Source organism: Dasypus novemcinctus, chromosome 27 (assembly GCF_030445035.2).
Source record: "Dasypus novemcinctus isolate mDasNov1 chromosome 27, mDasNov1.1.hap2, whole genome shotgun sequence".
Lineage (NCBI taxonomy): Eukaryota > Metazoa > Chordata > Mammalia > Cingulata > Dasypodidae > Dasypus > Dasypus novemcinctus.
Window position 1 is genome coordinate 20,754,816 of NC_080699.1, and position 26,621 is coordinate 20,781,436.

The 26,621-nt window shown below is 40.0% G+C and overlaps 1 pseudogene; it reads right to left on the reverse strand.

Moving 5' to 3' along the window:
* Positions 1–1,533: 1,533 nt before the first annotated feature.
* LOC101421876 (NXPE family member 4-like) lies at positions 1,534–21,431 on the reverse strand (annotated as a pseudogene).
* Positions 21,432–26,621: the final 5,190 nt, after the last annotated feature.

The window sequence follows — 26,621 nt, forward strand, 5'->3', positions numbered from 1 at the left end:
TGAGCATGTGTCTTTTCCTGGGCTTGTGCTTACTCATAGCTTTAGGAATCCCCTCATTTACAGGAATTGAATATCCCTTGTACTCCCTATGGGATAGATTGCCCACCACCCTCAGATGTTTTATTTTATGTGTTACAATCAATAATCCTTTGACCTAGCTGCTTAATTGTTTCTTCCACTGCTTTAGCTGTCTACAAGCGGTTTATGCCTACTGGGCCAGTTCTGAGTTGGTGAGCCAGAGTTGGGTGTCATAGTTCAGTCTTTCCTTTTGCTACCCGATAGATTAGGACCAACATACAGTTGCCCTACTATGCACATAGGGGTTACTCTGCTCCCTCCGGTTTAGGGCCAGGGACCCACAATGGGAGTGCAGTCTGGTTCCACATCACACTGGGTAAGGGCTGAGGGAGGGGCCAGCAACAGTGCTATGAGCGTTTCCTACTGTTTGTATAGCTGTATTTTCTTGATTTGACACTTGTGTAGTTACTGCAACCTTTTAACTATTTTCTGGAGTTTTGAGAAGATGGTTTCACCAGTTTTTGCTAGTTGTTCTAAGATTCTTTGGAGGAATGGCACCCTGGAGCCTCTTAACTGCCATCTTGGTCAGCCAGAATTCTGCTTAATAGTTCTTTAATCTGTTTCTCTCAGTCTTTCTTTCAGGTGGAATCTGTGAGATAAAGTCATTCATTTTCCATACAAACTGGCTTTGTGTCCACCTTTACTGATCTAAGTAAGATTCATAGCAAATGATTGACAGAAATATTATCATTTAAAATATTTCCCTTCAGGGTATTCAGAAAGTTCTTTTTGGTATCAATCATAAGTCCTGGGATTGCTTAATTCTGCTAATTTCCTATGGTCTGTAATTACTTTCACAAGTACATATGTAACCTGTAATCTCTCACTCCTATTATTACTACACAGAGCTAAGTTAAAAGTGACTTTAGGTCATTATCCAAGCCTTTTTTCAGTTGTAGTGTCCAAATCATATCGACTAAAGGAAAAGGGAACTTAAGATTCATCTGAATGGGAAGTCTTAGGTGTTGCTCTAGCTTTAGGTAAGACTGAATCTAGGGGTTCAAATAATGTAATCTAACTTCATCTCTAAGTCCTTAGGCTCCCAATGACCTCTTTTCTTGGATTCACCTTCAGGCTGATCCTCTTCATACTTCAGCAAAGACAGTCCCAAGGAGCTTAAACTGTATATGTTTTTTAGTTTTTAAGATGTCAGAATGAGAAAGGACAATTTCCTCTCAGAATTCGTATTAAATCACAGAAAAAAAAACACCTCCCAAATGATTCTCCTCGGACCCATCACTTTGTGGATGAAGAGTGCTTTGATAAAAAGTAGGAACCAAGGAGAGAGGCAGGGTCACGTGATTGGGACTAAGACTAGTATGAAACAAAACGGGAAAGGTGCAGTTCTCCAGGAAAAGAGGGGCTCTGTTACCAGATGGCGTATTGGGCAGGACAAATCCAAAGATGTACAATACAAGAGGCAATAAAGTGAAGAGATAAAATAATGATTGCATCTTCAAGCTTTAATCCTTTACTTTTCTCTTTATCTGTCAGTTCACTTTTCTGAAATTTTACTTCCTCCCCACATCAGTCACAGGATACTTATTAACTTATTCATTCATTTATTTAGTTCCAATCATTTATCTCATGCGTTTAGCTGCAAATACTAAAAACACTAAAACATCTAATGAGTAAAATATCAGAATACTGTCAGAACTAGGGTTACTAACAGGTATTGAAAGTATCTACAACAGGTACAAAAATCTAAATACCCAGCATTATTTTTATATGAAATAAGGAAACAAATGTATCAGTTCACATGAATAGTATATTAAATTATAGAAAATGATCATATTTCAGGTAAAGGAGACACTAGATATTGAAACTGTGCACACAAACCTTATCTCAGAAGACAGAAAATGTGTGATGCTGGACAAGATGAACCAAACTTGCCTTACACCCCAAGAACTTTATTTTTTCCAGTTGTCCTGAGTTCTAAGGATATGTATCTGGCAGGGGTCATTGGTTGGTAGAAATAAAAGACAAGGATCTATGGGCCATAGGTATCTGTAAGAATCTTTCCCCAATATGCAATCCACATAAGATGTTATTTTTTTCTTCCTTTTATTCCTGAATGGTACTTAGATTATTGTATAAATACTAATTAGTCAGCTACATGTTCTCCATAATTATGGTGCTTTGGGCATCAATTGAGATATTTTTTTAACTCTTTTAAAATAAGTACAGATTCACAGGAAATAGCCAAGATAGTACAGTGTTTTGTTTTACTCCTGAGAGACAGTCATTTCCTGTCCCTCTGTTTCCCTAACTAACAATAATATATTACTTATCATAGCTATTTCACATGAATCTTTCATGAAGTAATTGCAGAATGTTTATACTATTTGAAAATATAAGCTTTTAAAATTAAATAATATAAAATTTCACCCAGAAGTCCAGTACACAGATAAGGGAAAGTGGCTGATACTCTGAATGAAGGTGTGGTAGGGGCACCTGTACCCTGCCCACAAGGCACTGATTTTCACTCCTGTGCCCCAAGTCAGTATCTCAAGTCCTACCTAAGGCATCCAGAATTGCACGGAGCAAGGTTTGAAAATCAACAATCTTTTACCAACCACTTCATTTGGGAAGCTGAGGCACAGTTTGCTGACGTGACTTACCCAAAATCTTAAAATTGCTCACAGAGGAGGAATAAAGCCTAGCTCCCCCCAACTTCTGGTAAAATGTACTTTCACTTGTGTTATCCTAAATTCTTGAAGGATAAGTGCTATAGGATCAGATTAGCTCTTAGCAGTTGAGCTCATAAAAGGGCAGAAGAGTCAGAGCATTCCAGGACCCAGGTGGCCTTGCCTGGAACTCTGCAGCCCCTACCCCCACCTCCAGCCTGTGGACTCTGGAGAATGGCCTCACAAGGCTCCACCTCTTCTCACTTGGAAATGATCTTGAGTTTAGATTTAGTGGAAAAGGTAAGGAAATGGGACTGCTTTCTCCAAGTATTAATCTTGCAATTTCTTTATTGCTGTGACTTTCTGTGCATCAGAGTGGAGAATGTTTAATTTAAATTGTTTAATTTCCCATTTGTGTGAAGATGCATGGCTCTGGTCAAGAAGGAAAGGTCCTTTTCACAAATATTTTCATTTTCGTTTTTAAGTGGAAGCTCAGATTAGAAAGAACTGATTTGGCTGATTTAGTGGCTCATGGATCAGATTATCCCCTAATGCTAATTGGGAATTCAGAGCCAAACTCTGCATCTGACATGCTAGCAGACACAATAAATGCTTTTAATTAAGTGAATGATTTGTAGAGATGTGCATTATCTAGCAAATGTAGTTTAACAGTGTATTTATCTGATTTCTGACAACAGATTGAGGTGGGTGCACAGCATTTGTGCCATGTGCAATTGTCATGTCCCAGGCATCGATGATGCCCACTCTAAGATCGTGGAAAATGTCCTTCATGATGAGATTTTGAATATACTGATAGAAGTCACTAAATCTCTCTGCATCATTGTACATCTCCCTGGTGTTTTCTGCCTTGATGATAACCACAGTATCTGGACTTCTCAGAATAAGACGTTGAACAGCTTTGTGGACATTGAGGACCCTTCGGATGAAAACATCAATGGGAAAGGGTCTGAAATGCTGGCCCAGAGAAATAACAATGATGGTATTTTTTTCCCCTGCAGTTCTGTCAATGACTCGGGTGATGTACTCAATCTCTTTGACTGAATAGGTCAGTGATCCAATCAAGGGATAGCCATGCTTTTGCCACTGAATGTTGATATTCCTATCCAAGTCCACAGCAAGTTGGTGTCAAAGTTTTCCAGATTCATGCAGATCCACTGACTTCAGTGTTGATGATGGATGTGCAACCCCAAAATGAAAAGAGAATAGAGTTACAAAGATTGACTGGTCATGAAGATAGAGGAGAAGATTTGTAGCTTATAGTTGAATAAGCTAGTCATTGAGGGAACTTCATTGAGGGCTGATAAGGTCAGGTGTACAGGTATTATTTTTGTACATATTCCTAACTGTAGACTAAGCGATTTTGAGGCTAAATCTTTACATTCATCAAAACAAGTAAGCCTATTTCCCCAACCACTCTGTAAATCACCTTATGAGTGAGATTACATTCTATACTTCTGCATTTGCTACTCCCGTACCTGGAATGGTACTGAATATATCACCTAAAATAATAATGGTATTACTATTCATTTGAGAAGTATTTCACAGTTGACAAAGCATTTATTTGACGAGCACCTCAAAGCTCCATATATATGTATATATGTATGTATATATATACCACACAGAAACACACACAGATTTACTTTTACATATATATATATATTACTATATTATTACTATACTATAGCATTGTATTACATCATTGGCATGGTATAGAACAGAGAAACAAAAGAGGAAATGACCTGCCCAACACTACACATCTAGTAAGTGACAGAACCAGCATTTTAACTTGAAGTTCTTTCCAATTCTTGTGAAAATAGTCTACCAGATGTTAACACTTCTGAAAAGAAGCATGAAATGAATAGCATAAAATGAAATGCTTCCATTTTTCATTGTACTAATTAGACTCTTAAAGAAATATCAAGGGCAGCTCCTTTGTAGCTACAACTTCTGAGGAAGATATTTAGGAAAGGATTAATAATGCTTTCTAGCACGTACCCTCTAGAATTAAAGGGCTACATTTGAAATCCTAACCCAGTGAGCCTTGAATATGGAAGGGACAAGAGAGGGAGGAGGAAAATGGCAGGGCTATTTTCTTCATGCTGCTTCCAAATTCAGTTCTCTTCTATGAGACACACACTTGCCATAGAATTTGACTTTTGACAAGAAGTAAAACAGTTGTTTCCTTACACACAACTTAAAAAATTAGCTAAAGAGGGTTGGTAACTCTTAAATTACCTTCAGCTATTTCAATGATTTCCTGAGCATGGTGGGTAAAAACTGAAATGTGGACTCTGTGGTGAGAGGGTTGTGATAAACCTTTTGCTACTCTGGCTCCCTCTCAGTCAGATAAATGCATTGTTAGAAAGATAAGAATGTCTCATGAAAAGTTTCAGTGAGTTCCAGTTAAAGAATATGAAAAAGAAGAGGACTTCCCCTTATTTCTTTCTTCTTTTTGAATGAAAAAGTTTCTGAAAAGGACGAAAATAATAGTTTAGACTGAGGCATACTGTTGATATTCTTTATGAAGTATTCCATCCACTGGCGGATCATGGAATCTCCCATTAGATATATGAACTTTCCACTCAGGCACTTTTTCATTTCGATTGGAATTAAACTACAGAATGTGGGAATCCAGCTGTCCTCCCAGACATGCCCACTTGGTATTTTGGATGTCATTCCAAGCTTGCATTTTTTCTTCATTCGAACTGTTTGTTCTGCCAAAGAAAAAGCAAGAAGGATCTTCTAAAACATCAAATTAACCAAAAACAGTTATTAAGAACCTACTGTCTTTTATAAGTAACTCTTAATAGGGAGGCGAGGATGATAACAGTGGTAGAAAAGTCTTATTGAAGCATCCTCTTAATGGAATACCTATTATTTAGTAATATTATCCTCTAAAGTTAATTTTCTAAATAGTTTCCATTAATAAGAACAGATGTTTTCTCCAAGAAAAAAAAGACCTGGGCAAATTTAAAATATTTGGTCGCCTTCCTATGAAAGTCAAGTTATCCATTCTTGCAGAGAAATGAAAGCTCAATTATCTTATCATTTTAGTCCATTCTACTCCCAAGTTGTTACACTGCCACACTTAAATGCCATCATCAAACTAAATCTTCTGAGTTATACTCAGGGTGATATTAAAAAATATTAACAACTAGTTGGCTTGGGAACTGGCCAATTCTCATGGATATGACTGTTGGCTGAAGCAGGGTCTTGGAGGTCCAACATGTGCCTGGTGTTAACTGAGTATCACTGGTTTAAGAGGATTTTCAGATTCTAAGGGGCTGATGTGGACAGGATGGTAAGGAGCCCTTGGGGAGCTTGGACAAACAAAGGCAAGTTTACTATTTTTCCAATTGGTATGAGTGTGCCCATGTATTCTTTATGAAAACAAGTCATTTCCACCTCTAGGTTCATATTTACAGTTTAGTGTGAAGACAATATTAGTGATTAGCAAGATTTAGAGGTGAAATAAAAGAGTCATAAAAAATCTTACCTTAAATCATGTTAGGTGGGTAATTCCAGGGCTGTTTGGAATCAAAGATATTGAAGAGAAATTTGTAAACTTAACTGTGGTAGTGCTATTTTGTACGTTAAAACTGAAAGTAGGCAAAGTCTACGAGGAGAAAAGTTTAATGACTCAACTCCTGGATGGCAGATTGGAAGCCTCTAGATGGTGATTCTTGGCCCAATAGTGATGTGGGAAGTGGTGATGGTGTTGATATGGTGTGGGGAGGGATGGTGAGGAAGTGATGATAGTGGTGGTGGAGTTAGTAATGCGAGCAGTGGTGGTGTGGTGCGACGGTTTGCTCGGTCGGTAGAGGTGGGGTCTGGCTGCAGACGAAGGGTCGGTCCAGCTCAGGACGAGGGGTCGGTCCCGCTTGGGACGAGGGATCGGTCCCGCTTGGGACGAGGGGTCGGTCCGGCAGCAGACGAGGGATCGGTCTCACAGGGGTTGCGCGGTTCGGCTGACGGGGTCGCCCGGCAAAGCCGGCGACGAGGGGTCGCCCGGAGAAGCAGGCGACAAACTGGGGACAAGGGAGGCCAGGCCCTTGTCGGGGGCTCTCAGGACTGGAGGGCGCACGGCAGAAGAACTACTGCGGAGACAAGGTAAACATGCAAGTCCACTTTATTGAGGGAGAGGCAACAGTTTTATAGGCGCTGGGGAAGGCTGATTGGTCGAAGCCACGCCCTGTTCTGATTGGTTGCCGGCGAAAGGTCAGTGGGCGGTACTGGACGGGGGAGGGGTGGTGGTTAGGGATTGGCTGTCGCTGTTGCTGGGGGAAGGGGCAGGGTTTAGGGATTGGTGGCTGCTGTTGCTGGGGTGGAGGGCAGACTTGAGTTTCCCGCCCACGCCTGGCTGTTGCTGCTGTCGGGGGGAGGGAAAAGGGCAGACTGGATTTTTCCACCCACGCCTGGCTGTTGCTGCTGTCGGGGGAGGGGAAAAGGGCAGACTGGAATTTTCCGCCCTGCGCCTGCGCAGGGAGAAAGAAGAAGAAGGGTGCCGCCCTACAGGCATCGTGTGGTGCCATCCGGGAGGAGGGGCAGCCGCGGAAGCATGGCTGCCGAGAAGGGGAGACCCGAGGGCACTCTGCGCCCATGCCGAGCTTCCTTCAGGGGTGGCGGTGAGTCCGACCAGCCACCCTATTATGGGGGCAGCGGCTTGGCCTGCCGCGGCTGCTCCCCCGTCAGGCCAGCAAACCACACTTCAGCCCGAGGGATGACTGCAGTGTGGGTAGGTAGGAAACTAGGCAAAGAACTGAGAAAGAGTTTCAATATTTGAAAGATATTGTGTTAGATGGGTAAATAATCTGTTGCCTGATACATAGATCGATGATGAGACTCACAGTCAGTAACACAGATTGAAGATATCCTTATGATTCTAACCATTCCCTCACTTACATAACTGTATCTTGCTATATTGGCCTGGAGCCTGTGGGACTGATAATAGTGAACAAGCCCAGCAGAAAGGCGAAACCCCTTGAGGAGGTCCTGTACCAAGCACCACCCATCAGACACAAAGAGAACTTACTGTTGCATGTGGAGACGTTAATGGTGTTGAAGTTTTCCACAATTTCTACACCCACATTTGACCTTAAATAAACAAATACAGAAATTAGTCTGCAGGTGGCCCAAAAGACCAGGAAAAGTAAGAAACCAGATTATCCAGTGCTTTAGTTATTTGTTGGTGAAAAGTTGACCACTATGCCCAAAGTTTCAGGCCATTTACTAAATTTTCATTTCTTTACTTACTAGTATTCAGGATACAGATACCCAGGTTTGCAAGATGTATTATTGAAATGCAGAAAGAATAATATTAGAGCACAAACATGCTCATATATTTTTATTCTTTTTAAAGTCTTCCTTCTGTGTATACTTTTTGTTTCAGTAATAAGGGTTAAATATCCAAAAAGGCTGGGGATATACCAACCAAAGTTGGTATACTCAAAGGACTTGTAGGTCAAATCACTACCATATTTGCCCACTGGGTCTCCAGAAATAGTTACCTTTCAAAGAGGCTCCTCTCTTGTTTGGTAAGATAAGAAACTTCTTTGTTCTTGGAGTACATGTGGGTCAGTGCAGCACAGGACGTGTGCCGAGGCCTCACGCAGTAGAAGGCTTCTTGGTCTTGAGCATCTAGGTACTGGCACAGCTCAGCACTTGTGTTTAAGACCAGGGCACAATCAATATTGACATGAGAGGAGCCACTGGCAAACTGGCCTGTGAAGATGACCCTGTCATAGCCTTGGTTCCTTGCCCTCCAGAGGGCTGACGCCCCTTCGCTGGGGTGGATGAGCAGGACAGACAGAGAGACCCGGCCCTCCCAGAACAGAGTGAAGCTGACCAGGTAGGTGCCGTTGTTGAAGTCTGTCACCTTTCCTGAAGCGCCTGCCTGCAGGGCTGGGGAAGACATCCTGGCCCTAAGGAAATCCCCGCCGTAGTCCTTCCTGCGTCCCAAGTGGTCCCTCACCTCCAGCAGGACGTCGAGCTGCTCCCCCCTGCAGTAGGGGTCTCGGGGGTTGAGGATGGAGGCTTTGCTGTGCACTGCACTGGTGGTGGAGTTGAGGTGGGCGAAAGGTCTGGGCGGGATCAGCTGGTCTAGCTTCTGCGTGATCTCCTTTATTCTCAGGTCAGTCTCTCCTGGTGATATCACTGGTCTCAGTGGTGCTTTAGGACATGGGGACTTAGGATGAAATTCCACTGATGGAGGGAGATGGGCAACTTGAGGGCAGTCCAAAACTGATATGATAAGGAATAGAAGGTATAGTAAATGTTCTTATTTAATTTTTGGAGGGTTAGCCATCTTCCTTCTTTTATAGAAAAATGGCAGGTACAAAAATACAATAAAATGATATTGAGATTTTATGATCATATATGTTTCATAGACAAAATGATTTTTCTGAGAAATTCTGGTGATGGAACTTTACTTCCCACCTGTTAATTTGTTTTGGCCAAACCATTTAATCTCAAAAAACCTTAGGATCTTCTTCCTTAAAATGGTGGTGATAAAATCTACCTTACAGGGTAATTGTGAAGACCATTTGAGAAAACATGTTTTCACTGCATAGCATAGAAGCAATATTTATTGTTCTATTATTTTTTTTACCATAAAACTCAAATTCAGTCATTTAAAGAAATCCTTAAGAAAGTGTTTAAATGCATGAGACTTTATGTGAACTATGAATCATCTATTTTTTTCAGTTTTATCTTTATACATTGCTTAAAAATTCTATAAAATTAAATTGGAATTTGTCGATTGATTTTATAAACTTAAGAGATGCAGAAGCTATGTTTATTAAGGTATTTATTTATATTCTAATGAAAGAACACTGCTTTATTAATAAAAATGGTGAAAATAATAGGAAATTAAACACCCATAATCACACCAACCATTGATAACTACTGTTGATATATTTTTAAATTTTACTTGATTGTGAATAAGTTGCATATTTATTACTGAAGTTTGATTTTTTAAATGGTGTCATTAAAAACTCTCCACCTTATTTTAAAGATTCAGATAATTGCCACCCTATAGCTGAATAATTTACTTGTCCTGATCTTTTTGGATATTATTGCTCTCTGCTTTTCCTATAAAGAACATTTTTGGTATAAATCTTTCTTTGTAGTTCATATTATTTATTGAGAAGATCAAGACAGAATTATTTGTAAATTGTGATAACATTGTCAAAGGCCTTGATATATAATATGAAATTATTTTCTAGAAATGTAGTGGCAATTTACACTAAACCAGCATTGAATGAGAATCCTAATCATAGTGTATGTTTGCAACACTGGGTTGCTCATTTTCAAAAATTATCTACCTGGAATTGAAATCTGGCCCTGTTACCCTGGTCAAATTTGACCTTGGTCAAATTTCTTAACTTCTCATGACCCAGTTTTATCAAATACAACTTGGGATCATAAAAATAAACACCTCATATAATTATTGTGAGGATTAATGGGTTAACATATGAAAAACATTTAGAATGGTACCTAACACATACTCAGAGTTTTTTATTATCTCTATTATTTGATAAATAAGTGCTTTCATTAAAATATTTTAATATGTCAAATCATCAAATAGTAATATTATTCACAATAATATCTCAGAATTTCTGTTAAAGATAGAATAGCTTGTATTGGACCAATTCTCCTGCAGATAATAATGATCAATTCCAGACAAGAATTTAATAAACAATGCTCTAAAAGCACTGGAGAGTGATCAAAAGCAGACAAAAACTGGAGAGAATCTCTGCCTGGAAGAGGAACCAGCAATAGGCTTCATTGTAAGAAGGGCTAATAAATGTTCTCTAGGCTGAAGGAAATTACTCCAGATGGAAACACAGATCTTCAGGAAGGAGTATAAAGCACTGAAAATAGTAAATATCTGGATAAATATAAAAGCCTATCTGTTTTTACTTTTAATTTCTTTAAAATGCATATAATTAGGGGGAAGCAGATGTGGCTCCAGTGATTGGGCTCCCACCTACCATATGGGCGGTCCCTGGTTCAGTTCCTAGTGCCTCCTAAAGAAGACAGGGAGTTGGTGTGATGGGCAGACGCAGAGAGCTGATGCGACAAGATGACACAACAAGAGACAGAAGGAAAACTTAATGAGAGACACAGCAAAGCAGGGAGTGGAGGTGGCTTAAGTGATTAAGTGCCTCTCTCCCATATTAGAGGTCCTGGGTTCGATTCCTGGTTCTTCCTAAGGAAACACAGAAGACAAATGGACATAGCGAGTGCAAGCAATGAGTGGGTAGAAAGAAAGAAAGAAAATAAATCTTTTGAAAAAATATATATAATTATTTAAAGTATAATTATAATTTTGAAATTATATGACCACTATTGCTTAAAGAATGGGGTCAGGAGTAAATGGAACTATATGGTTGAAGGATTCTTGCACATTACTTGAAAGGGTACAACATTAACTCTAAAACTTACAGATGTGTGTCATAATTTCAGGAGAAACCACTTTTTAAAAAAGAAGCTGTAGCTAAAAAAAAGAAATTCTAAAAATATTCAATTAACTCGGAAGAAAGCAGGAGAGGAGCAGAGGAACAAAAAGCAGAGGAGACAAACATAAAACAAAGTGGTGAACCTAAAACCACACATATTAAAAATTACATTGGGAAACGGACTTGGCCCAGTGGTTAGGGCGTCCGTCTACCACATGGGAGGCCCGCGGTTCAAACCCCGGGCCTCCTTGACCCGTGTGGAGCTGGCCCATGTGCAGTGCTGATGTGCGCAAGGAGTGCCGCGCCATGCAGAGGTGTCCCCCACGCGTAGGGGAGCCCCACGTGCAAGGAGTGCGCCCGTAGGGAGAGCCACCCAGCATGAAAGAAAGTGCAGCCTGCCCAGGAATGGTGCCGCCCACACTTCCTGTGCCGCTGACAACAGAAGCGGACAAAGAAACAAGACGCAGCAAATAGACACAGAGAACAGACAACTGGGGGAGGGGGGGGGAATTAAATAAATAAAAAATAAATTAAAAAAAAATTACATTAAATGTAAGTAGGTTGAATTCTTTATTAAAAGGCAGATATTTAAAAGTAGGACCCAACTATTTTCTGTCTATAAGGAATGCAGTTTAAGTATAGAGATTCAGATAAATTGAAAGTAAATGGATAGAAAATGATATACCATGTAAGCACAAAGAAACTAATATTAATTTTAAACTAGATTTTAACACAAAGAATATCACCAGAAATAAAGATGATCATTTCATAATGGTGAAAGGATGAAATTGTCAGAAAATACAGCAGTCATATGTGTATGTGACCACATACACATATACTTATGTATGAAGCAAAATTTGGCATAATTAAAGGGAGAAATAAAAAAATCCACCATTACCAATGGATATTTAAAAACTCTTCTTTCAGTAGTTACTACAGTAACTAGAGAGAAAAATCAGGAAGGACTTAGAGGATTGAACAACACTTTTATAGCATTGACCTTTAGCTATTACACCACACTACAATGCCAGTTTTCTCAATTTCTACAACATTAAATGAAAATTTTAAATAATTTTTAGAATGTAAGATTAATTTTCTCAGCAAAAAATTCTTAATAGAAATATAATAGGAAAAATTTGACTCCCAAAGGAGGACTAAGCACATATTGCAGCCTCAAATTCCCACCACCAAATCCTATAAAAAAAGGTGCGGTCACCCCTCGGGCTGAAGTGTGGTTTGCTGGCCTGGCGGGGGAGCAGCCGCGGTAGGCCTAATTCCGATGCCCCCATAATAGGGTGGCTGGTCGGACTCACCGCCACCCCTGAAGGAAGCTCGGCATGGGCGCAGAGTGCCCTCGGGTCTCCCCTTCTCGGCAGCCATGCTTCCGCGGCCGCCCCTCCTCCCGGATGGCGCCACACGATGCCTGTGGGGCGGCACCCTTCTTCTTCTTTCTCCCTGCGCAGGCGCAGGGCGGAAAATTCCAGTCTGCCCTTTTCCCCTCCCCCGACAGCAGCAACAGCCAGGCGTGGGCGGAAAAATCCAGTCTGCCCTTCCCCCCCCCCCCCCACAGCAGCAACAGCCAGGCGTGGGCGGGAAACTCAAGTCTGCCCTCCACCCCAGCAACAGCAGCCACCAATCCCTAAACCCTGCCCCTTTCCCCAGCAACAGCGACAGCCAATCCCTAACCACCACCCCTCCCCCGTCCAGTACCGCCCACTGACCTTTCACCGGCAACCAATCAGAACAGGGCGTGGCTTTGACCAATCAGCCTTCCCCAGCCCCTATAAAACTGTTGCCTCTCCCTCAATAAAGTGGACTTGCGTGTTTACCTTGTGTCCGCGGTAGTTCTTCTGCCGTGTGCCCTCCAGTCCTGAGAGCCCCCGACAAGGGCCTGGCCTCCCTTGTCCCCAGTTCGTCGCCTGCTTCTCCGGGCGACCCCTTGGTCGCCGGCTTCGCCGGGCGACCCCGTCAGCCAAACCGCGCAACCCCTGTGAGACCGACCCCTTGTCTGCTGCCGGACCGACCCCTCGTCCCAAGTGGGACCGACCCCTCATCCTGAGCTGGACCGACCCCTCGTCCGCAGCCAGACCCCACCTCTACCGACCGAGCAAGCCGTCGCAAAAAGGAAAGAGGCGGCGGACTTAGCCCAGTTGTTAGGGCTTCCATCTACCACATAGGAGGTCCGCAGTTCAAACCCTGGGCCTCCTTGACCCGTGTGCAGCTGGCCCATGCGCAGCGCTGATGCGCGCAAGGAGTGCCCTGTCATGCAGGGCTGTCCCCGCATAGGGGAGCCCCATGCGCAAGGAGTGCGCCCCGAAAGGAGAGCTGCCCAGCGCAAAGAAAGTGCAGCCTGCCCAGGAATGGTGTCACACACATGGAGAGCTGACACAACAAGATGACACAACAAAAAGAAACAGATTCCTGTGCCGCTGACAACAACAGAAGTGGACAAAAGAAGACTCAGCAAATAGACACAGAGAACAGACAACTGCGGGGGGAGGGAAGGGGAGAGAAATAAATAAATAAATAAATAAATAAATAAATAAATCTTTAAAAAAACAAAATAAAACAGGAAAGAACTTTAAAAATCTTGAACTTTTCTGGGAAACAGGAAGAGATACCTTAATTGGACCACTCAAAAATGAAAGACAGCTGAGATTAGATCAAGAATGAAAAGCACAACTCTAAACACAGATAGATGAGGGTTCTGTAGAAGACAGAAGCCTCTCCAGGAATGCTACAAGCCTAAAGGAAGCAGATAACTGGAGCAAGACTGGGTGAAGGGACAGTCCACAGGACAAGCCAGGCAGGTTGTTGCTTCCCTATTTTCTTACCTGCCCAGGACAAGGCAATTGGTAAAAGATGGGAGTAATACCTACAAGTATTTAGGTTGGAGAGGTGGGATAGGGCAACACATAAGACATATGGGGAACATTTATTGCCTCAAAGGGCTTTTTGTACTATATTACAAAGAAGCTGGAATGAGTAGATAACAGAATTCACAGACAGGCTACAAAGGAATCTCAAATATAGGGGTGCACACAATCAAGAATTAGACCAATTTTTATGAAAGCCAATTCATGAAAGAGAGGTATCAATTTCAATAAAGAGAAGACACCCAAGGGAACAGAACTAATAGAGAAGACAAAATAGAACTTTGAATAAGTATACTTTCTAATCGCAGAGAGATACTTGAAGTTATTGTATCCATTAAATAATGAATTAGAAATCCTGGAAAGTTAAATTTTGGCTGTTTAATATGCAAAAGTCAATTGCATCCCACTACACCAACAACGGGCAATCAGAAAATGTAATTTAAAAAACAACAACATTTATATCAATTACAATAGCAACATAGACTATAAAAGTACTAAGATATATATTTAACAAAAGATACATAAGACCCATAGCAAAAAAAAATTGTGAAATTTATTGAAAGACCATACAATTTCTTAGCAAGAGGAAATTTTAGGTTGCTAAGGAGAAAAACAATACTATAAACTTATCAATTTTTCCAATTTGATCTATTAATACAAAGTTAAGTTAAGGCACATATAATCTAACTGGAGCTCTTCATCAAATTTGATAGCCTGACTCTAAAATGTAAAATGCCTAAGAAACTTCTGAAGTAGAATAAGCAATGGTAACTTGATCTGTCAGTTTTCAGAACCAATTATAGAACTATATTAATTGCAGCCATGTGGTATTGGCAGTGGAAAGACAAATCGACCAGTGGACTAGAACAAAGAGCCCAGAAAGTGAGTCAGGTTTATTTGAAGTTTACTATATCGCACAAGTGCCATGGCAAATCAGCTTGGAAAGAAGGGACTATAAAATAAAATGACCTGAAAAAGTGATTATCCATGTCGAAATAAAAGAAAAACCACCAAACTCCCCCAATCCAGATATATGAAAGCTTTATATATCAAAAGCAAACTTTAAAAGTTGTTGTAAAATATTTCAGTAATTAACCAGACGTTGGAGTAGGGAAGGATCGGAATGTTTTCTTAAACAATACTCAAAAAGCATTAATTATAAAAAGACAAAAAAATTTTACTAGATAAAAGTGAAAAAGCTTTGTCTGAAGCTCCCTTAAAGAAAGTGAAAAGCCAAGCTAAAAATTAGGAGAGAATAATTACAACACATGTGCACGTGGCAAAGGAAGCTGTGAGGCCTGTGTTTACACGCACATAAAACATTACCCTTTCCCATTTGCTTTCAGTGATGCACAGGTACTTTGGCTCTTAAAGCCTGCATCAGCTGTTGGCATCCCTCCTACAATATACAGGTCTTGTATGTTGAACAGGTGAGAGATCAAGCGAGGCTAGGTTTTTATAAAACACTGAAGGAAAGCAGTTCTTACCTCTGTGGAGTTTTGAAAAACTGTAAAAATGATCCAGGAGGCTAGTATAAACAAGAGGACCAGCAGTATTCTGCGATTTGCTGCACTTATTTTCATGATGAGGATCCTACAAAAGACAAGACAAAAATAAACACACAGCACAACAGGACAAAACAGAAAAAAAAAACATACACAGGGTCACACCACCGAAAGACAAGTTGGAGTCAAGTTGCAGTTTGCAGTGTTTTAGTAGGGACACCAAGTTTGCTACAGCAAGGAAACCATTCACTTGCAAAAGTGAAAGCAGCTTCCAGAGTATGGGCAGTTCTATAAATGGGAAGGAAATGAGCTAAGATCTGTTGATTGGAGCAGGGACCTGTTAGTTTTGTAGGGGTGGGATAAGGGTAAGCAGGGGTTTATTTTTAATTGGGCTGGACGTGCTTAACCAGAGGCTTCCTTGGCTTTTCTGGGTCGAGCGCCTAGATAGGGACTTCCCAGAAAGGATGCTTGTGGCATGATTCCACGCTAGCTCAGAGATTCCAGCTTTTGCATTGGTTCTGAGAAAACCCAGGAGCTATTTTTTTTTAAATTGTCATTATCAGCAAGAAAATTTTATGCCTCCTTTTTCTTTTAACCTCATCTTCTGGCCATCTTTTGGCTACCAGCTTGTACATTCTGCAGAAGAGGGAGGCCCGAGCCATGGAGACATGGTGGGCTCTAAGAAACTGAGCAGCTGAGTGCTCAAGGATGTCTCGGTGAGATCTCCAGGCTCCATGTGACCTATGCCTCCCTCCAACACAAAAAGAAGGCAGAAAACCTTGCAGCAGATAATTTCACTGAGAACCACAGTGTGACAGTGTTTTTCCAATGTAAATCCATTTTCCAGCTTCCTCCTTGAAAGTCTCCTAATGTGTGGAGCCTTTCTAGCACTCCTCAAGGTTGAAAAAAATTATTTTAAAACTTGTATTTCTTTTTTTTTAATGATTTATTTTTTATTTATTTATCCCCCCACAGCCTTGTGGCTTGCTGTTTGCTCTCTCTGTCCATTCACTGCGCGTTCTTCTGCGTCTGCTTGTCTCCCTTTGTTGCGTCATCTTGCTGCACCAGCTCTCCACAGGCATGGGCTGTCAGCTCTTCGTGGGCGAGGCCAGCTAGCCTTCACAAGGAGGCCCTGGGACATGAACCCAGGGCCTCCCATATGGTAGACAGGAGCCCAATCAATTGAGCCGCTTCCCTCACATTTCTTTTTATAAAATAAAATTTCCAGGCTTTGTCAATCTTTTTCTCTGTCTACATCTTACTTTTGGTCTTTGTCCTGGGATTTCAAGCTATCTTTAAAAATCAAACTGCTTGACTACTGCCCTTCTAAACATTCCATCCCTCAAAGTTTATCTATCCTAGAAACACCTTCTACCCTGGATCCACTGCTTATATACAGGTATTTTATGTTTCTGAATCCAAGAATAAATGTTACCCCTTCCCCCATCTGCCCAATTTACAATTTTTCATACCTCTAATTTAAAGTCTTTGTTCAATCCCATACAAAGGAAGTATGGTAGGCTGGTGTTGCAGCTTTGTTAGGAAGCCAAGTATGCGACTGGTTTTCCTGCCCTCTGTACCAAGACAAATCAGAGCTGTAAACTGCAGTCTGGATATTTTTAGCTGAGCTTCATAACCTTATTCTTGTGTCAACTAAGGTCAAAATGTCAGCTGAGCCAGCTGCACCTTAAGGAGGGACCTGGATCACAAACCATAGCTAATAGTTCAAACAGAATAGGAAGGAGAAGTGCTTCTGTGTATTAGATTAGAAGATTTTAAGGTCTTTTATTAGTCTAATTCTGGTAAGTCTACAATAAATATCTGACAAGGAAAAGAGTAAATGCAGCTATGAAGTAGAGAGACAGTATAGATTAGTTAGATGTTAAGAGAGAAAGTATGAGAAGCAGAGGCAGAAAGTGGTTGAGTCCTGCAGTGGTGGAGCACAGCAATGACTCATGCTTGCTGCTTGAAGTGCTCTCAAACCCATCACTAGAGCAGCTTCATGTCCTATAGACCCTTCCGGTTTTTCAGCAATATTTAAGATCTTCGTGAGGCATTGGAGGATTGTAGAATGTAGGAGGAAGAATTTTATCTATCCCCAAATTTTCATATAGGATTTTAAAATGAGAAAAACTGTTGACATTCCATGAACCCAGCTACAAAAACTGTAAGCATAAGTCACTGCATTTTTGTTCACCCCAGCACAAAACAGCATCCATCAAGAAGAAAAATAAAACACAAGAAATCCATGACCATCTGTTCAAACACATGTGATTTTGACACCTTAAAGCTAACAATAGGTGTCTGGTGTTTTCTTAGATGAATGAGCATGATTGTTTAAACAGGTTGTGGTTGGTTTCCAGAACAGTTTTATTGGATTTGCACAACTTTGACAGGAGAATATGGGCATCTGGTCATCCATTCAATTTTTTTTTAACAAATCAATTTTATTGATACATATTAATGAAGCATAAATCCATCCCAATAAATTTTTGGTCAAACTCTATGTAACAGTTTTGCCTGGCTCAGACTTTATCTCCAAACATATAATGAAGAAAAACTTACTTTAAAATTGCAAGCGGTCTTGCACTTCAAGGTTGACTATCTGGAATTCCCCTACCACCAAAGATTTTTTAGATATACAATTATAAAGCAAGAATACATCCCTTGTTCTTCAGGAAAACATGAATGAAGTTGAACAACCTAAATGCAGATATTTCAGAAAAAGCATTCCATTTCATAAATAAATAGATGTGACATTAAACTGCATCATTTCTCTACAGGACTTCTTATTTCTTTGGGGGGTAATCTTACCTCTCAATATGTTGTTGAATGGCTCCATGCACATAAATTACTGCTTGCCTTTTTGGGTTGTTTCTGTTCTCATTTAAGCAATTGTTCACAGTTGATTGTGAATAGAGATCTTGATGATCAGAAGAGAGACATGCAGGCCTGGTTCCCCATTCATTTCTGGCCACAACAGAGACTTGAAGACTGGATTAGTTTTGACTCAGCAGAAACGAGATTGGGCTCTTGAATGCCATGACTTGGTATTATTTGCTACTGAATAAAGCAGTAATTGGAAATGTATTAAAGATAGATCATTGTGTAATTACCTCTTAAGAGCCAGGGGACAAACTAAGATTCCTGTTGATGGGGTTTGGATTTTACATGGGAGTATGTCCCATTGTCATTTATCCTAGAAAGAGAGCACTTCTAAAATAAGAACTGAGAACTAATATGGCATTATGAATTTGGAGGTAGGTAATTTTCTTACCTCCCTGGGACCCTATGTGTCACTTTGACCTGGAGTTAAAGTTAAGAAGAATCTTGCGATCTCATTATTTTGGAGAATAAGTTGTTCCTAGGAATGATAGTGATGGATGCAACAAGTCTACTTTGGGCTTAGGGTCTTTGAGCATAGCAACATTTAATAGAATTTAGAAATTATTTTTTCATTTTGTATTCCATTCTGTTATCTCTGAACTGATGGTAGATGAAATTTACAGCTTTGTCTCAGCTGTGCTTGGAAAATTGAAAGCAAAGAATTCAGTTGTGCTTGAGATAGGGCAAAATGGAATGAAACTTACCTGAGACTTATCCAGAACAGCAGAAGCCACCTCTAGATACCCACCATTACTAGCAGGCTAACAGGAATTGAGTAATGAATAACAATGGAATACCACAGAAAAAGGTGAAAGAGTCAGACCCTCGATGAGATGCTGTACAAAGGGAAGATCTAAAGTTCAGGTTGGAATAGACATTGAGAAAAATCCTATGATACATCAGGTCCCACTCCAAACATGAGATATTGCTACGTGAATTTGAAGCTTTTGATATATTGAGGACAACCAAAGCAACAACAAATTTCATGTCTATCCCAATTGGTCTAGCAGAAAGAAAGGAAAACTATTCCTATTGAAAAGCATTAAAATATTTGCCTTGATCTTGCTGTTATACACAAGATATTAAAATTTTAACTTGAATCCTGAGCCTCAACAGACTCCAGCACCTACAATCTGATTTATTGGACTTACCACACTCAGCTAAGATGGAGGTGAAGAAGGACAACCACCACACCATGGAGCCTAGAGTGATTACAACTGAAAATGGGAGGATTGCATCCAGCATCCAGGTGGAATCTGAGCCTCCTCTTGACATAAAGGTGCAATGGACACAACCAATCCAGTGTCCACATAGAAGAGGTGGCATTGGATTGGGAAAAGTGGACATAATGGACAAAGGGTATGGGGAAAGGCAGGAAGAGATGAGAGGTGGAGGCGTCTTCGGGACATGGAGCTGCCCTGGATGGTGCTTCAGAGGTAATCACCGGACATTGTAAATCCTCACAGGGCCTACATGATGGAATAGAGGAGAGTATGGGCCATGATGTGAACCAATGTATATGAGGTGCAGAGGTGCCCAAAGATGTACTTACCAAATCCAATGGATGTGTCATGATGATGGGAACGAGTGTTGTTGGGGGGGGGGAGAGGGGGGGTGGGGGGGTGGGGTTGAATGGGACCTCACATATATATTTTTAATGTAATATTATTACAAAGTCAATAAAAAATTAAAAAATTAAAAAAAAAAATATAAGAGGTTTCCATACTCCACCCCCACCATAATATGCAAATACAGAGAGACAGAAAGATGATTAATGGCTGGGAGGGGTTGAGGGGAGTGGGGAAGGTGGAGTAACTCCCTTTGGTTCTATGAGAGTTCCTTTGGAGTGGATAAAAATGTTCTGAAACTAGATAAATTTGATGCACAACATAGTGAATATACTAAATGCCACAGAATGTACTGTTAAAATTGTTAATTTTATGTTATGTTAATTTCACCTAACAAAAAGAATACGATGTGAAGTGGATAAAAAAAAAAAAGTTCTAACATCTCTAAAAAAAAAAAAAAAAAAAATTTTAACTTGAAATTATGAGGCATACTCAAAGGCAGAAAAAGATGGTGTGCTTCTATGAGGTAGGAAATCAACAGAACTAGACTTAGACATGACACATGTATTAGAATTATCTAACAGAGATTTAAACATAACTATGGTTAATATGGCAAATGTTCTAACGAAAAGGGTGGATACCATGTAAGATCAGATAGGTAATTTCAGCAGAGTGGTGGATGAGGAAGAATAAAATGGAAATGACAGAAAGGAAAAACACAATGACAGAGAAGAATACCTTAGGGAGGCTCATCAGGAGACTAGATACAGTTATGGTAAGAAATCAGTGAACTCAAAGATAGGCCAATATAAATGACAAAATATGAAACCCAAAGAGAAAAAATGAGTGAGGAATAAACAGAACAAACAACCCAAGTACTATGGGAAAATATCAAATCATCCAACATTTGTAATTGGAATACCAGAAGAAGAGTAGAGAGAGAGCAGATCTGAAGTAATATTTAAAGAAATAATGGCTGAGAATTTTCCAACATCAGTGACACATATCAAACTATAGACTCAAAAAGCTCAGGGAACACTTAACAGAATAAATAACATATACTCTCTCTCTCTCTCTATCTCTCTATATTACATTGACATCCATCTATAACCTACATCTATATCTATAGCTACACATATATCTATAATCTATATCTGTATCTACATGTATATCTACCTGTAATCTAATCTGCTTCTACATCTATATCTATTTATATGCATAAACACACACGCAGAAGCATGTCACATTCAAGCTGTTGAAAAGACAAAAGAGAAAAATCCCGAAGGTGGCCAGAGATGAAGGACACTTACCTGTAATAAGAATTATAGCAGACTATTCATCAGAAGCCATGGAAAGAGAAGACAATGGAGTGAAATTCATGAAGTCCTAAAAGGAAAAATAAAAATCTCTGCAAATCCAGAATTCTATCCCAGAGAAAATACATTTGAAAAATGAGGTAGAAATATTCTTTTAGATAAACAAAAACAGAGAATTCATTACCAGCACAGCAGAGCTACACTCAAAGAAATAGTAAAGGAAGTTCTTCAGGCAAAAGGAAATATACCAGAGACAAACTTGGGTCCTCACAAAGAAATATAGAGTGCTGAAATGGAATAAATGAAGGTATGATAAACAAAGGTATAATAAAATTCATTTACCATATTTTTAATTGCTCTAAAAAGTAGAACTATATTGTAGTTTACTAGAACTAAATTGTGTATTTAGAGTATATGTTAAAGTAAAATGTTAACAATAATAGCACAAAGAGTGGAAGGGAGGAACTTGAACAATTACACTGTATGTAAAGTTGTATAATATTATTTGATTATAAACTCTGATTAATTAAAGATGTATCCCTTTAGTGCAACTGCTAAACATTCCTTTGAAAAGAGGCATAAATCATAAAGAAATAGTGAATATTAAGTGGAATCATAAAAATGCTCAATTATTCCAACAAAAGGCACAGAAAGAGTTAAGAAAAAAGAAATGGAACAAATATAAAACAGCTATCAAGATAGATTTTAATCTAAATATATGAAAAGTCACATGAAATCTGAATGGTCTAAACTAGGGGTCAATCTTTTCTGTAAGGAGGCAGATAGCAAGTATTTTAGGAAAAAGAAATTACAAATAACAAAATGGGAATAGTAGAATGAATCTTGTTGTGTTTGACTGGAATGGAATTACCAGTTGAAACTCATGTTCTTGTTTTTTAATAGATATACAGATAGATAGGTGTGGAAATAAAAATGCAATAGTATATATAAATAATATATACACATATATATTATTTCTAAGTGCTATCCACCAAAAGACCCTAGAATTAATGATACTAGTGCCCAGATGTTGGTTTCTAAATATCATTCTCCTCTATAAGGAACAAGAGCTCTTTCGAGAAATGGCTGATTTTAGTGTTTTGGCAAGGTGAAATACAAGATGATTCTGTGGCACCTTTTGGTGTTAGGAATCGCTAAAAAATGGGCTAAGAACATGTCAAAATGATATAGAAGCTCACCTGAAAGGGTCCAATAGCCAAGGTTGGAACAATTTGAACTATAAAATAAATAATATTTTTAGAATATATCCGATAGGATAAAACAAATAATCATAATTCCATGCAGATAAAAATAAAAAATTGAATAAGTAAGTTGGGTAGAAGGAATAGTTGTTGAAATTATTAGACAGAGCCCTTAAAATCACTGTGATAAATATGTTAATGGATGTAGTGGAAAAATTGGACAATGTGGATGGGGAATTTCAGCAGAGATTGAAATTATTACAAAGAACCAAAATGGAAATTCAGGAAGGGAAAAAGTAATGATGCAGACATGAAAAATTAATTTAATGGGTTCAAGGAAGACTAGACCTAGAAAAAGAAAAGAACAGCAAACTTGACAAAAGGTTAATAGCAATTATCCAAACAAAACCAAAAAAGAAAAGTGAAAAAAAAAAAACAAGAACAGAATTTTTGTAGGACAATGGCTATTGGTCTAGCATACAAATAATTGGAGGCTAAAAAAGAGAGGCAGAAGATATATTTGAAAAGATCATGATTGGGAATTTCCCAAAATTGATAAAAGACATCAACTAAAGGGCTAAAAAGCTCAATGAACTCTAGAACAATAAATACAAAGACTTCTACAAGTCACTATATCACAGACACAGATTAGAAATCTTAAAAATAGGCCAAGGAAAAAAGACATACTAAAATACAAAGAAATACCCTGAGACATGAATGCTTGACATCTCATCAGAAAACAAACAAACAAACAAACACACAAAAACAAAAAAGAATGGAGGCAAGTGGGCAAAGGAATGACATTTGTAAAACGCCAAAAACAAAAACAAAAAAGCCCCCCCAAAACCCAAAAAGCAAAAGAAAACAAAACCTATCAACCTAGGAGTCTATAATTAGTAAATATATTCTTAAAGCTTATACCGTTTACAGCTAAAGGCTGAGAGAATTCATCTCCAGCAGATACTCACACCAAGAAATACTAAAAGAAGTTCTTTAGAAGAGAAACAATACAATATGATACCATATAATGCCATATGATACCACATGAATACTACATCTGCAGGAAGGAATAAAGAACACAAGAAAGGATAAATGTGTTTCTTTAAAAAACTTTTGACTGTTTAAACAGAACTAATAATCCTGTTGTGGAATGAGTGGTTACAGTGGTGCCTCATGGGAACATAGGTTCAGGGCACAACAGAAACTTTCAGCATATGATCCCTTTATTGAACAGAATAGAGTCCAGAAAGGGTAAATCTCCTTTATATATAGCATATAATGTCCGAAGATCAGGGGATGAAGTCCCATCAGCTGGTCTCCTGGGGTGGCTGAAAATTGCTGTGGGTGGGGTCCATGGATGGCAGGTTTGCATGTCCCACTTTGCACCAGAGAAGAGAAACAAATTTATACTGCTTGAGTGTGGTTCTACCCACCCTGGGGGTGGGGCCCCTGCCACTGAGAATTTATGTTCTGATAAGCATTTAGGGCTGCCCAACCACTGAGCTGAATCTGCTTCCTCTAATGTATTTTTTTTTTTCCTATCTGGTTGTGTTATCATCTTTTTGGTGCTTTGCTTTGCTGTGCGGGGCCTGTACCTCTCCACGCAGGCCTGGGACATCTTCCCTCCCCTCCCCTCCCCTCCTTTCTCTTTTCTACCAGGAGGTCCCAGGGATCAAACCAGGGTCCCCCATATGGTAAATGGGAGCTCAATTGCTTGAGCCACAGCCACTTCCCTCTAACATATTCTTAATCCCATCTATTGTATCTTTCATTCTCATAAGCTCTGTTATTTTTCTTTTCAGGCTTTCAAACTGTCCTTTATGCTCATCCAGTGTCTTCTTAATATCCTTTAACTCTTTAGTCATATTTTCTTTCAATTCTTTGAATTGATTTAGGAGAGTTGTGTGATTATCACTGATTAATTATCTTAAATCCTGTATCTCTTCAGGATATTTGGTTTGTTTCTTTGGCTGAGCTATTTCCTCTTGTTTCCTAGTATGGCTTGTAACTTTTGCTGATGTCTAGGCATCTGAATACTTGGGTGACGTTATTCTGATGGCCAATTTCTCTGTTGCCTATTGTTTGTTTTTTTCATAGCTCTTCTTTGATATTTGGTTCAACTTATTCTAAGTCTTTAAAACTGCCCAGCTTAAGTTATCAAAATCAGGCTAGGGACTCACTAATGAGGTGCAGATTTTCTCCTAGGATACAGAGAGAACCAAAAGCAGTTTTTGTCCATGCAATTTCCAGACTTGCCAGCAGATGGCGCTCGTTGGCACACCTTTCTACAGAAGTGTTTCAGTCTCTGCTTTCCTGTGTTGTGGTCTCATCAGAGCCAAGATTTAAAGTGGGCTCTGCTGCCCAAATTCAATGAAGAGAAGCCTCCCGACTCCCCCTCCCTTTTCCCTTGTAACAGCTGACAGGGAGGAAGATGTTTTTTCCCCTCAGTCAGCTGCAGCGAACCAGGAGTTTTACACCAGCTTTTTTCTTTCTTTCTCTGTTTTCTTTTGTTTACACCAGTGTAATATTAATATCTCGATGGTGAGAGAGGGGAGACTTCCTGGCTGCTTCAGGTGTTTGGTAGCTCATATTTGTTGTTTCAGGTTCTTTGTCTCACTGTCCCTCACCCTCCTGGGAGTTGTGTAGCAATTTCCTGGTCTGCTGACCCATAAAGCAGGTCCCTCAGACAGGTTTTGGCTCTTTCTCTATTGTTTTTGTGAGAGAGTTGGGCCCTGCCTCCCGTTGGGCCCTGCCTGCCTACTCCAATGCCCATCTTCCCACAATTCCCCCAGATAGTATACAAAAGCCTAAATGTCTTGAACACTTTAGAGACCTGAAGTTACAAGACAACCAAATAACCTGAATTCTGAAGAGGGACAGGCCCTTCCAAGAAGAGAAAAAATACATAAACCATTTCATCTTTAGCAAAACACAGGAGCAAGAGAGCACTATAGAAAAGTGCTAAAGAAAAGAACAAACCAGCAAAAATGTTAAAGTTATTAAAGGTTGGATGTGGATGACTGTCCCAGTTTGGAGCAGTTGGGGTGTGAGAAAGGGTGAGTTCCCAGTCACTAAGAAGTTTGTTACCAGTGTTCTCTACTTGTGTTCAGGAGACTGAATGGGGCACCCTGCTTGGTGAAGACTTGAGGAGGCTATTGGCCACAGTTAAGGGTTGGGCATAAAGCCCAGTGGCCTTCCTTCCCTTTACCCTTAAACAAAATCCTTAAATTGCTGGAGGAGGGGTAGCAAACACTCTCATTCCCAGGGCCCAGGCAAAGGAAAGAGGTAAATGGATAACCCCTCTACCAATAAGGGAGGGGCAGGAAACCACCTGAAATCCATGATTCTACACTGATACTGAGGAGAGGTCTGCTACTATAGAGAGGGGCAGGCAGGCAATTCCCACCCAAGACCCACTATGGACACAGGGTAAGGGGAGACTGCCAGGGGAAGGTGGAGCAGGAACTCTGAGAAAGCCTCCTGTGAGGCACAGAGGACCTGCCTATCTCAGAGGAGGGACTAGGAAAACAGAGAACGTCTTCCCCACCCCCCGCCCCTCCAGCCCAGCACCAAGTAACAACAGCAGTCTACTGCTGATGGAGGAGGAGACTGGTGATCTGCAGAAAGGGCTGAGAGCTGAGGAAGAAGTAGGAACACCGAGGGGAAACCAACTCACATCTCAGTCCCTATCCTAATTAAAGTTTGTGATACACTGGAAATAATAATAGCAAAAAAATAAATAAATAAAAATTAGGGGATTGCTAGGGTAGCAGTGACACTCCACCTTTCTGCATCTCAGGTTGAAGTGGCAGTTGGATCTGAATTGAATTTCAAAAGGTTTTGCTACGCAATGGATAGAATCATTCATTTTCTCAACACTTGCATCAATATTTCACATAGTCTCAAATAGTCACTGCCTGTGTTTTTACCCTGTGGCAATACCCCATTGTAATAACCAAAATGGGTGAGGGTAAGTGGTGAGAGAAGGGAATTAATAATAAGGGATTCTCCTAGACCTCAGCTGAATTAGCAAGAGATCCGTTTTATGAAAGAAGATTTATAGAAGTTGAGGATTTAGAGTGG